This window comes from Myxine glutinosa, chromosome 2 (genome assembly GCF_964187855.1).
Source record: "Myxine glutinosa chromosome 2, kmMyxGlut1.1, whole genome shotgun sequence".
Taxonomy (NCBI): Eukaryota; Metazoa; Chordata; class Myxini; order Myxiniformes; family Myxinidae; genus Myxine; species Myxine glutinosa.
In genome coordinates, this window is record NC_136262.1 from 85,618,125 (window position 1) to 85,629,520 (window position 11,396).

The window sequence follows — 11,396 nt, forward strand, 5'->3', positions numbered from 1 at the left end:
CGCCGCCGGGTCCGGACTGCGCACACGGGGCCTTGACGATTCTTGACGAGGTTCAAGCCGCTTGGAGATAAGTGCAATAAATAATCACACTATTCCTTCCCAGCGTTCTTTTATCCCTTTGTCCATGTTTAAATCTGGTGTGGAGGATCCTGTTTTAGAATTTAGTTTTACCATCACGTGTTCTTGTTATCGGCATTTCTTTTAATAAACCCTTTTGTTATTTTTGTACATTTTAAATCCGCCTCAGTTTCAGTTATTTTTCGCAGGTTCGGGAACTGCCGGCGGACCACAGGTAAGCTCTTCAGTCTTCCCCTCCCCTTTCTTCCTCTGGCGCATATAGTAAAATCCGCATTTGATCAGTCCTCTCGGAGTTAAAAGCTTGCTTTGGCTATCCGTGATCCCTCTGGCGTTCACCTGGGGAATCACACGACAGTATTTTAGGTTATTTTCCCGACCAACCGGCTCATTTTCAGGACCATGAGGTACTCCTAGCCTTCAACGAGAATATTGGTACAATGCTGAAAAAGGTTATAGAAGAAAATGTTGATGACGACTGGATCCATTTGATAAAAGCTGCAAATATAGTGCAAGGTGAAATGTTAAAATCAAAGTCCACATTTAGGGGCTCATTCACAAACCGATGCCAACAAGACTTGACACTAGTGCAAATTATATTGGATGGCCAAAGTAGCGCTGATCAGTCTGAAATGGGAGAACCCAGCCAACCAGCATTGTCTATCACAGAACTTCTGTTGCACAACAGCCATTCACATCTATAAAGCAAGCCTTTATAGCCAATGCATACCATTCCAGAGACCGGGAAACCCCCTTTCCTGTCTAATCAAGCTTTAAGATGCATGCTCTTACACGAAAGAGAGATTTAATTGACACCTTGTTCAACCTCGGATTGCCTGTGTCAAATGGAAGAGTCTTGGCAATATCAACAGAGTTGTTAGTTATCAACAACATTTATCAACATAATTTAACCCCCTGAGTCAATACTTTGTAGAAGCTCCTTTGCAGTGATTACAGCTACGAGTCTTCTTGGGTATGTCGGTATCAGCTTTGGACATCTGGATTTGGGAAGTTTCTCACATTCCTCCTTGCAGATTTGCTTAAGCTCTGTCAAGTTGGATGGGGAGCGTCGGTGAACAGCAATCTTCAAGTCTTTACACAGATTCTCAATGGGATTCAAGTCTGGGCTTTGGCTGGACGATTCAAGAACTTTCACATTCTTGTTCTTAAGCCATTCCAATGTTGCTTTGACTGTATGCTTGGGGTCGTTGTCCTGTTCGAATATAAATCTTCGCCGCAGTCTAAGGTCTTTTGCACTGAAACAGATTCTCCTCAAAGATTGGCCTGTATTTGGCTCCATTCATTGTTCTCTCCATCCTTACAAGTTTCCCAGTTCCTACTGCTGAAAAGCACCCACATACTATGATGTTGTCACCACCATGCTTTACGATAGGGATGGTGTAAGATGGGTGATGAGCTCTACACAGTTTCTGCCAGACCTCATGCTTTGCATTCAGGCCAAAGAGTTAAAATTTCGTCTCATCAGACCACAGAATCTTTTGCCTCATGCTCTGAGTCTTTCATATGCCTTTTTGCAAACTCCAGGTGCGCTGTCATTTGCCTTTTTCTTAGGAGTGGCTTCTGTCTGGCCACTCTCCCATAAAGCCTAGATTTGTGAAGTGCTGCAGAGACTGTTGTCCTTTCGGCAGGTTCTTCCATCTCAGCCAAGGAACTCTGTAGTTCTGTCAGAGTGGTCAATGGGTTCTGGGTCACTTCCCTGACCAAGGTCTTTCTTGCCCTGTTGTTCAGTTTGTTCGGATGGCCAGCTTTAGGAAGAGTCTGAGTAGTTCCATATTCCTTCCATTTCCTAATGATGGAGCTCACTGTGCTCTTGAAAACTTTCAACACTAGAAATTGTTTTATACCCTTCCCCAGATCTCTGCCTCCTCACAATTCTATCACAGATTTCTAAGGCCAGTTCCTTGGACTTCATGGTAGAGTTTCTGCTCTGACATGCACTGTCAACTGTGGGACCTTATATAGAAAGTTGTGTTTCTTTCTAAATCATGTAAAATCAGTTGACTTGGCCACAGGTGGACTGCAATCAAGTTGTAGAGACATTTCAAGGATGATCAAAAGGAAATTGGATACACCTGAGCTCAATTTGGAGTGTCATAGCAAAGGGTTTGAATACTTATTGAGCCGAGACCTTTCTGCTTTTCATTTTTAATTGATTTGTAAAAATATATATTTAATGAAATTCCACTTTGACATTATGGGGTATTTTGTGGACATCCGCGACTAAAAATCTCAATTTAATCCATTTTAAATTCAGGCTGTAACACAACAAAATGTAACAAAAAGTCGAGGGGTGTGAATACTTTGTGAAGGCACTGTACGAACTGGCCTGCGTGCTACAGGTACAACCGACAACATTGATCATAACACAAACTCAACAACTGCACAAAGATCCTTCCATGGTACAAGCATCTCACTGTTTCAAAACCCACGAAATAAATGTCCAGGCTCTAAACGTGAACGAACATCTGTGTACAACATCTCTGAGAGAAAAGGACATGGACGTCTTCCAGATAGCTATACTGTTGCTACCTGCATCACCAAAGGTGGACGGAGGTTATGTTTTCACCCCTGCATGTTTGTGAACAGGATACCTCAAAAGATTGTGGATGGATTTGGGCGAAATTTGGAGGAGAGGTTGGGTGTGTGGCAAGGACGAAATGATTCGATTTTGGTGAAGATTTGAATCCGGATCCGGATACTAGAATTTTTAAAGTGATTCTTTATCATTAAGTGATAGGGTAAAACCGATGTATAGCACAATATCTCAAAAAGTTGTTGACGGATTCGAACGAAATTTGGTGGAGAGGTTAGGTGTGTGATAAGAACGAAATGATTAGATTTTGGTGAGAACCGGATCTGGATCCGATAATTTTTCAAGTGATTCGTCATCATTGAGAGATGGGGCCAAAAACTATATGTAGCGGGATATCTCAAAAAGTTATGGACGGATTTGGACGAAACTTGGTTGACAGATTGGATCTGTGACGAGGACAAATTGATTAAATTTTGGTTCAGGACCACATCCAGACTTGGCCTATCAGTGGGATACAAAACGTAAATGGAACCCTTCATCCTGGCTGGGGTATTCTCTCTACAGACTGCCGTTCGAGTTACTTTTGCTGACAGAAGCGGCCTTGGAAAAACGTCATGATTACCTATCTTAACACCGATATACACCTTAAAAAAGGTTTCGCCAAGGTGAAAACCCCCTTGGGGAGTGGGGGGATGGGGAGAATGAAGTCGCTACAATTTCCATCGTGTGACCCTTAGTCCCCCTGTCAAGCTTGGTTGAGATTGGATAAGTAACGACCGAATGTATCGTAGTCCAAAAGACAGACAGACACGATTGCGTGTTTTAGTATGATGATATCATATGTGGGAGTCAGGTTGACTTGACCCAGTACCAATGGGTGGTGCTAGTGGCCACCAGAGGGCGCTGGTGCAGTGGCTCCCTCTCATTGGAGCACTATGGGTGTAGGCCTATACCAGGTTTGATGCATTCACCTCATTCTGCACAATTATACTGAAATCTGCTACATATGTAGGAACAGATATATCTGGATTGTGATAGCTATCACCTAAATCATTCAAAATCTTGTCCAAACAGAATGACCCCAAGAACAACTAAAAAGCATCTAAAAATTCAAAGTCCGTCCGCATCTGTTTGTATCCAGAAGTGTTCTTCTTCCTCCGCAAGCTCAAAAGAACGAAAACAGTTTTTAAAAATACAAAATTTAAATTGCTGATTTTATGCAGCCTTGACCTTTGAGCGGTAGATCTTTTAAAAAATGATCAGCTTCTAGCTTATAATTGGTGAATCAATTCTGTGACCCAATATGCAAATTCTTAAAATTTCAGGTCAAGTTGACAAAAATGTACGATTTTGTGCAACCTTAAACTTTGACCTTTTGATATAAAAAACAAAAAAACAATCGACTCCTACCTATTGATTAGTGAACAATCCAGTGACCCAATATGCAAATTCTATAAATTTCAGGTCAATCCAGTGAAAATTGGTGATTTTATGCAGCCTTGACTTTTGACCTTTTGATTTAAAAAAAAAAAGAAGAAGAAGAATCCATCATGGATGTAGAAGAAGAAGAATACGTATAGGAAGAAAAAGAGGAAGAATACGTATGGCAATAAGAAGATTGCCCGCAGGAAGAGGAAGATTGGTGCTGGTAAAGGATGTCGACGGTGTCGTGGAGATCGTGTCGATTCAAGGTTGGGGAAGCGCAACGAGACTGGATCATGGCGGATTTGAGGCGCACGGTGGCGCTCCTACACAGCTCACAGAACTGGGGTACTGTTTTTTGGGAACCTGCAAACCACGAGGTTTTTTTTGATCCGCCCTGCGTGGTGACATTTTGCTGAATATTTTACGTGACTTTAATCACTTCACTCTAAAACAACTTAAGAGTAGCAGCAACAGCAACAATTGTCCCCCCCCCCCCCCCTCCCCATCATGATGACATCATCAACTAAAAATAAGCTCATGTTGCACACAAATTGGATTGGTTAGTCAACAATGACATATGGAGTGTCTTTAGTTCATCGGTGCAGCCGCGCTTTTTTTATTTAGACTGAGCTATTACGTTTTATGACGTCATCAATATGTGATCCGCTAGTTGAATAAAAGGATAGATGGTTCAAAATTAAATATATCGAATTCAATATGTATATACATCATAGTCGCGCTCCTCGCCCCTGTTGTGATCAATGATTCCATTGAGATGTAATTATTACCTCACAAAAAACACAGTGACGGCCCGCCCCCCCCCCCCCCCCACCCCTACACACACACACACACACACACACACACATCTGTTTTATGCTATATCATTGTTGCAAGAGAATATTAGGAAGTATTATCAGCCTCATTGATTCTGCAATTAGGATTGATATTCAACACCTTAATTATACTCAAGGCAAGTAATTGTTCAAAGTTGACATGCACAGATGTGGAATAAGATTAATAGCTTAGTGTCAATGATGAGCTGCAGCTGCGAGCAAATTCTTTCTGATAGTGGGGGGGCCAATGTTTTCCCGTTGAATTCAAATGTTAATTTGTGGACACTGGTTGGGTTGTCTTTAGGGATGATAGAAGTTGTAGAAAAAATATGTCTCCATTTTTTTCAAGTTCTTTATAGCGGCCATTTTGGATTATCAAAATGGCGTTTGTTGAAAACCGAAATTGTCATTATCTTGGCTTCTAAATGACCTAGAGTGTTAATTTTGGTGTCCAAATGTACATATTTGCGGATACTTAATCCAATAAACACACATTTATACACCTACATATGATCAAAAGGGTTCTTATGGCAGCCATCTTGGATTTTCACGCACTTATGCCAACACATATATATATTTTTTTCCATCATTTTCACTTCTAAATCACATAAAGGCTGGACTTTAGTGTTCAAATGTACACTTATAATGTCTTTGTGCAATATTTTTAGTTGGCAGTGTTCATTGTTACATTGAAGGATCTCCATCCTCCTCATCATCAGTGTTATCGATTCCCATGGGGCGCTCCTGACCCGTGTTACCACACACCTCTTCATCTGCCCCACACATACACATCTCAGAACAGTTGAGATGCTGAGACCTGCATGAGCAGTGAGACATGCATTGGGTCTTCTTGCAGTTACATTTGATTAGATGTGTGATGGCAGCTGGGGCTGGAGGGTCCTTGGTTGTGATGGGCACCAGCTGATCTCCTTCTGCTCTCCATCCATGTTCTGTTGGTTGTGGAAGCTGGGGGTCCGGTACATCAGCCTGATGCCACACCATGGCCTGGAAATGTGCACGAGCAATGGCTTCATGTAAAGCTCCCCGTGTTGGTGGCAGCTTCTGTGCCTCTAGCTGTTTCTTGGTAAACAGTCTCCACCTCAGCTTGCCCACATCCACAACTGTAGTACGAGGCTCATACAGCTGGCATACAAATGCCTCAATGTCACTTTCTGTGTCAGCTCTCAGCTCCTCAGAGGCCCCAAGGTCATGAAACGCAGATACCACCTCAACAGAGCACCTATTGAGGGCTTGCCAACATGTGAGCTTTCCCTTGCCGGCAAACCGACCAGTCTGGTCTGCTCCCGTGAATGCATGGAATCCTGGTAGGGCTGCAGCCTTCCTGACACCAAGTTCATGTACTATTGGTTCCAGTGAGATTTGCCTCTTCTTGTTCCCCACACCCGTGATGAAGTATGTGTCTTTGCATAGTTCATGGTACCGGTGGAGTGCTAGGATGAATACATCAGTATCAGGTGACTGAATGTACAGCTGTGTTGCACCTCTTCGGACGGCATCTAGACTGTGAAGAAAGATCCTCGTATCAGCCTCCTCCTGGGAGCTACGGAGATGCTGTACATCCATGCAGTTGGAGAAGACATCCTGCCTTGAAGTGACGATGAAGACCTTGGTAGTCCCCTCAAAGTGACACAGAGCTTTCTTTGCCAGATAGACAGTTAGCTCATCTTTGGTGTTGGTGTGCGACAGGAACTGTTTTGCTGTCAGTTTCCCAATCGGGGTGCTGTCTTGAACGTGGTAAGCAGTGGGCGGCTTGCCACCTTGGCGCCTCTCCGTGTGGCCTCTTTCAGTGAATTTGGCAGATCATATCGGTCAAACACGAGGTGGACTTCATCATACCCGTTGGTCTTGCAGTCCAGTGTTGCATTGAAATGGCCAGCCCACTGGGCACATGTTTTGACCCATTGTGGCTTACCCATTGCTTGCACTAATGCCATGCCGTCTATGACAGTCACCTTCTTGGGAGGGGGTGGAGTATGTTCAGGATTGTCGTCGTCTGGCTGCTGACCAGTGCCAGTTGACTTCTTGGGTAGATCTTCTAGGATGCCCATGAGCTTGCTTTTGTCTGTGCATGGTAGTAGTGTCCCAGCCATTGCAAAGAGGGTTCGTGGAAGCGCGGTGAATTCATATTGACCTATGGCATCCTTCAAGTTGATCTCTGGTCGTGAGCGGGCCACGATCAGCATGCGCGCAAACAGTGACCTGTCGTCTTTCAGCTCTACAACCTTGTCTGCCAGTTTGTGCTTCACAGCTTTCCTGGCACTCTTCCACATCTTCAGTTTGACCTTTCCCATTCTGGCCCAAAGGTTGATTTCATTTGTGTTGATGCGCTCTGCAACAAACGTGTTATACGCTTTCTGACCAATCTCATCTTGGTTGCAGACATCGTTCTGTACTTCAGCTGGCATCACCACCTTGGTGATGATAGTCGTCAGGTCTTCACCCTCATGCGTCATGGGATTCATGGACTCTCTGATCACATTCTTCAGTCGACGAATGCTGTCTTCCTGCCGAGCCCAGACTGTGGTTGATAGGTCGTGGTGCTCCTTGCGTGTAGCTGATTGTGAGCCAGCCATCTGACGGGCTTCTTCAGCAAGCCTACTCAGCTCTGGTGCTGTCAGAAAGAACCTTTCGCGGGCACTGGCATTCTGGGTAATGCCCACAATACCCCCTGTCACCTTCATGATCCTGTTGATGTGCTCCAGTGCATGGTCCACACCTACAGCACAGAAGGGGATTTCATTCTTATGGACACTGAAGTTCCCATCCATGAACTCTTGGTAGATCCCTGGATCTGTCATCTTCAGGGCCTTCATCTCTGCAAGGTACCGGGGAGTCAGCCTGGCATATTTCTGTTTGTCATGTGCAAAGAGGTATATGCACATCTCATCCAGTGAAGACAGGTGAAGCTCAAATTGTCCATCACGGGTGGCACGGATGAATGTGTATATCAGCATTATCATCCGCATGTAGCGTCGCACAAACTTGAACAGTGGACTCTTGGCTTCTTTCCTCTCATCAAACTTTGCCATGGCCTCCAGGACTTCGTTTGACTCGAGGACAGCTAGCATGTTGTTCTGCGCGCTTGTCATCTCCTCTCGGTTGTGTAGATGACAGCTCTGGGCAACCTGTTGTGCTGACTGGGTACATGGGCCCCTCAGATGGGGATGCTCTTGGAAGAATTCGTCCACATAGAGGTCGAAGAGGGCTTGGACAGTGGTGATGTGGGCCTCCAAAGCCCTCTTCATGTGCTTGGCTTCCAGTATTTGTCTGGTCGTTGTTGGGCCATAGATATCAGCCTCAGACCAAGCCTCGTCAAGACCACTGTCCTCTATGGCATTCCCAGCAGCCCTCAGTGCAGCCATCACAGTGTGCATCTCCCCTAGTCGCAGTACCCACTTGCCTTTGCAGTCATCTCTGGTCATCTCCAGCTGTTTGGCTCGCTCATACAGGGCCATGTCTAAGGTGATCACTGTCTTCCTATCGGGACCCATGACCATGCAGTTGATTTGCTGTGTCTGTTTCAAGACTGTTATCAGTGTTTGCCATTCATGGGCTGGTGCTGCTACCAATGGCAGGGCGTTGACCTCTGTCAGAGGCTTCGAAGAGGAGAGCAGTGAGTTGTAGGCTGTCCAAGTTGGGATATCGTGATGCTTGATCCTACTGCCAGGTGGTTGTTTTGGATCGTGGACGAGTGACCCAACAGGGTCAGCATGCTGGGGTTCTGCAGCTTGCAGCTGGTCATCTGGTGGGATGATGTCGTCTTGTACGTCCTCAGCTTCAGCTGTTCGCATGATTGTGCGTGAAAGTAGCCACACTGTGTCCGTCGCAGAGTACGGCTTGGTGACATCTGGGTTTGACCGTGTCTTGAAGCTATACGTGGTACCTGTGGCAGATTGTTTGTTTGGTGCTTGGCAAGGAACAAAGTCTGGAGCAGTCAGAACCTTGAGTGAGCGGTGTCTGGCCTTTCGGTCATGTAGTGTCAGTGTTCTATGTTCATCTGTGGAGGGTGCATGTTCCCGTCGTTGGTAGAGTGCCCAGGCTGTAGCATGGAGTGTCCGCTTCCCATCAGGTGTGTCTTCATTGAAGTCACTGTTGTCCACTGCAAAGAAGACAAACGTCCCTATGCGCATGGTTCTTGGAAAGTATACACCCTGTTCTGTCGTAGACTCTATGACTGAGTTGGCCAGCTGTGTCTCCAACCGCAAGATCCGACTATAATCAACAGACAGACCGAACCCATGCAGGAAATCCAGAAGCTTCTTGTTTCTGGTGGACTGATGGACTACAATGGCAACGGCAAGCTGCTGTGGCCATTCTAAGCGATGGCGGAATGGTGCATCTGGCTCTTTGGGCTTGTACGTGACTTGGCGTTTTGACTTGTAGCCGTACATGATGTTCTGACTGATGGTTATAACATCTCGATGAATAGTGGCTGAGCGCATAGTCTCTGGCTCAATGCTCGTGGCTGGTCCTTCCAGTAGCCAGCGGAGGAAAGCATAGAGTACTTTGGGTACATGCTTTTCAGCATCATCAGTGTTCATTTCTCCTTCAAATTGCCATGGGTGCTTGTTCTGACAAGCAATGGCACTGCGGAGAACAGAGGCACTCTCAAACAGTTGTTCGATGTTTTTTTCATTTGTCTTCGTCATTGCATCTTCGACAGCTGCATCACGCACGGCAGTGGAGAATACACAGTCTGACTCGTTTCGACGTTTTGGTTTCATGAAGTGAACGTCATCAATGTGAGAGTTGATTTTCTCCTTCATGCCTTGGGTAGTAGGTGATGGGACATTGTGCACACCATTATTGTCAAGAATCCTGGAGTAAACCGACTTCAGGTCAGACATGTTGAGAATTTCACCAGCTTGGAGTAGAGAGCGAACAAGGCTGACAAACTCAATGTCTGCGGCTATTTTGATAACATTAGTTTCTTGCAGTATGTGTTCTTTGTCATCACTTGATGTCCCACTCTTGGGAGCACGTTGGACATTCTGCACCCAGCATGGGAGATGATACTTGACGTCGATCGCATGAGCATCATGTGCACTGATGGCAGCACTCAGCTGAACTTTCCACTTGTGGTTGCTGCCTTCTTCAACAGCTTTCTTCAGCTGTTTACCTGCGTTGAACGTGCATACAACATGTACACTTTCCTTAGTGACCTCTTGACAGAAGAAACAAAGGTCTCTGTTGAATGGAGTTGATGATGAACGTGTGAAGCGAAGAGTCTCGTCTTGCATAGAACCTGAGGTACTTGCAGCGGCAGGTGCAGAAGAAGGACGTCCACACCTCTTATGAAGATGCTGGGTGTCGCCATGTTCGCAGGCTTTCTGGTGGCGAACTCTAGCACGCTCCAGGTGAGCAGTGTTGCATGTAGATCCATAACATGCCCGGTGCCACTTTGCTTTATTGTTCCTCAAGTCAGTGGCAGTGAAACAGCTTAATCGTTCGCTGATCTGTTTGAAGTCGGCATCACCATATCGTGCCCTCTCCTGGATGAACTGGAGAAACTTTGCATATGAGCCCAGTGCTGGCTCAGTCACTAGTGCACCTTGGGGATCCTGGCACTGAATGCAAAGTGTGAAATCAGTTTCTTTCTTGGTTTTCTTGCTATTTGGCTCCATCATAGCTCAGGGTCACGAATCTGGAACATACAAATAACAAATAACAATTAAGATAGATGTGCATTAAGTTAGATTTTGGACACTGGTTCGGCTGTGCCATAAAAACCTATTTTTATCCCTTGTAGGTTATTAAAGAAGGTTTCATTCAATTCTCTATCCCCAAAAATGTACAACTGGACACCAGAATCGAAACTCTAGGTCATTTAGAAGCCAAGATACTGGAATTTTACGTTTTCGACATCCGCCATTTTGAAAATCCAAAATGGCCGCCATAAAGAACTTGAAACAATTGGAGACATATTTTTTCTAGAACTTATATCATCCCTAAAGACAGCCCAACCAGTGTTCAAAAATTAACAAGCAATTTCACCGGGCATTTCAATCTGCTACATTGGCCCCCCCACTATGACAGTTGCAACTGCAAAGTTCTGTGCAGGGTGGACCACTCCCATGAAAAGATCCTTTGGCTGTAGTGGACGAGGGATTACGGTCAATGGTATCCAGTGCACCGACAGTGAAGAGTCCATTCCTGAGAATAGATGGGCACACAATTTGATCAGCAGTGAACTGGTCACACATTGCAGATGCCAATTTCTTCTCCAGCTGCATCAACCGGCTGTAGGAGATGCTCAACCCCAGTTTAGTCAGTTGGTCAACAAGTGTTGTGTTCCTCGTCAGTGTGTGAATATCCAATGTAGACAGGAAGTGGAGGCTCTCGCTCCGGAGACTGTTTTTTGGGAGTGGCCCCTTTCTTGCATTTTTTCTTCGAATTGTGGAGGTATAACTGAGCCATTGTTTGACTGACCTGAGTGTCATCAACATCGCTCTTCAGGTGTGGTCCATACAGGATCGTTGATTAAAGGA

General features: G+C 45.3%; 1 pseudogene; it reads right to left on the reverse strand.

Annotated features, from left to right (window-relative positions):
- Positions 1-1,347: 1,347 nt before the first annotated feature.
- Positions 1,348-11,141, reverse strand: LOC144890783 (uncharacterized; annotated as a pseudogene).
- Between the last annotated feature and the right edge of the window lie 255 nt (positions 11,142-11,396).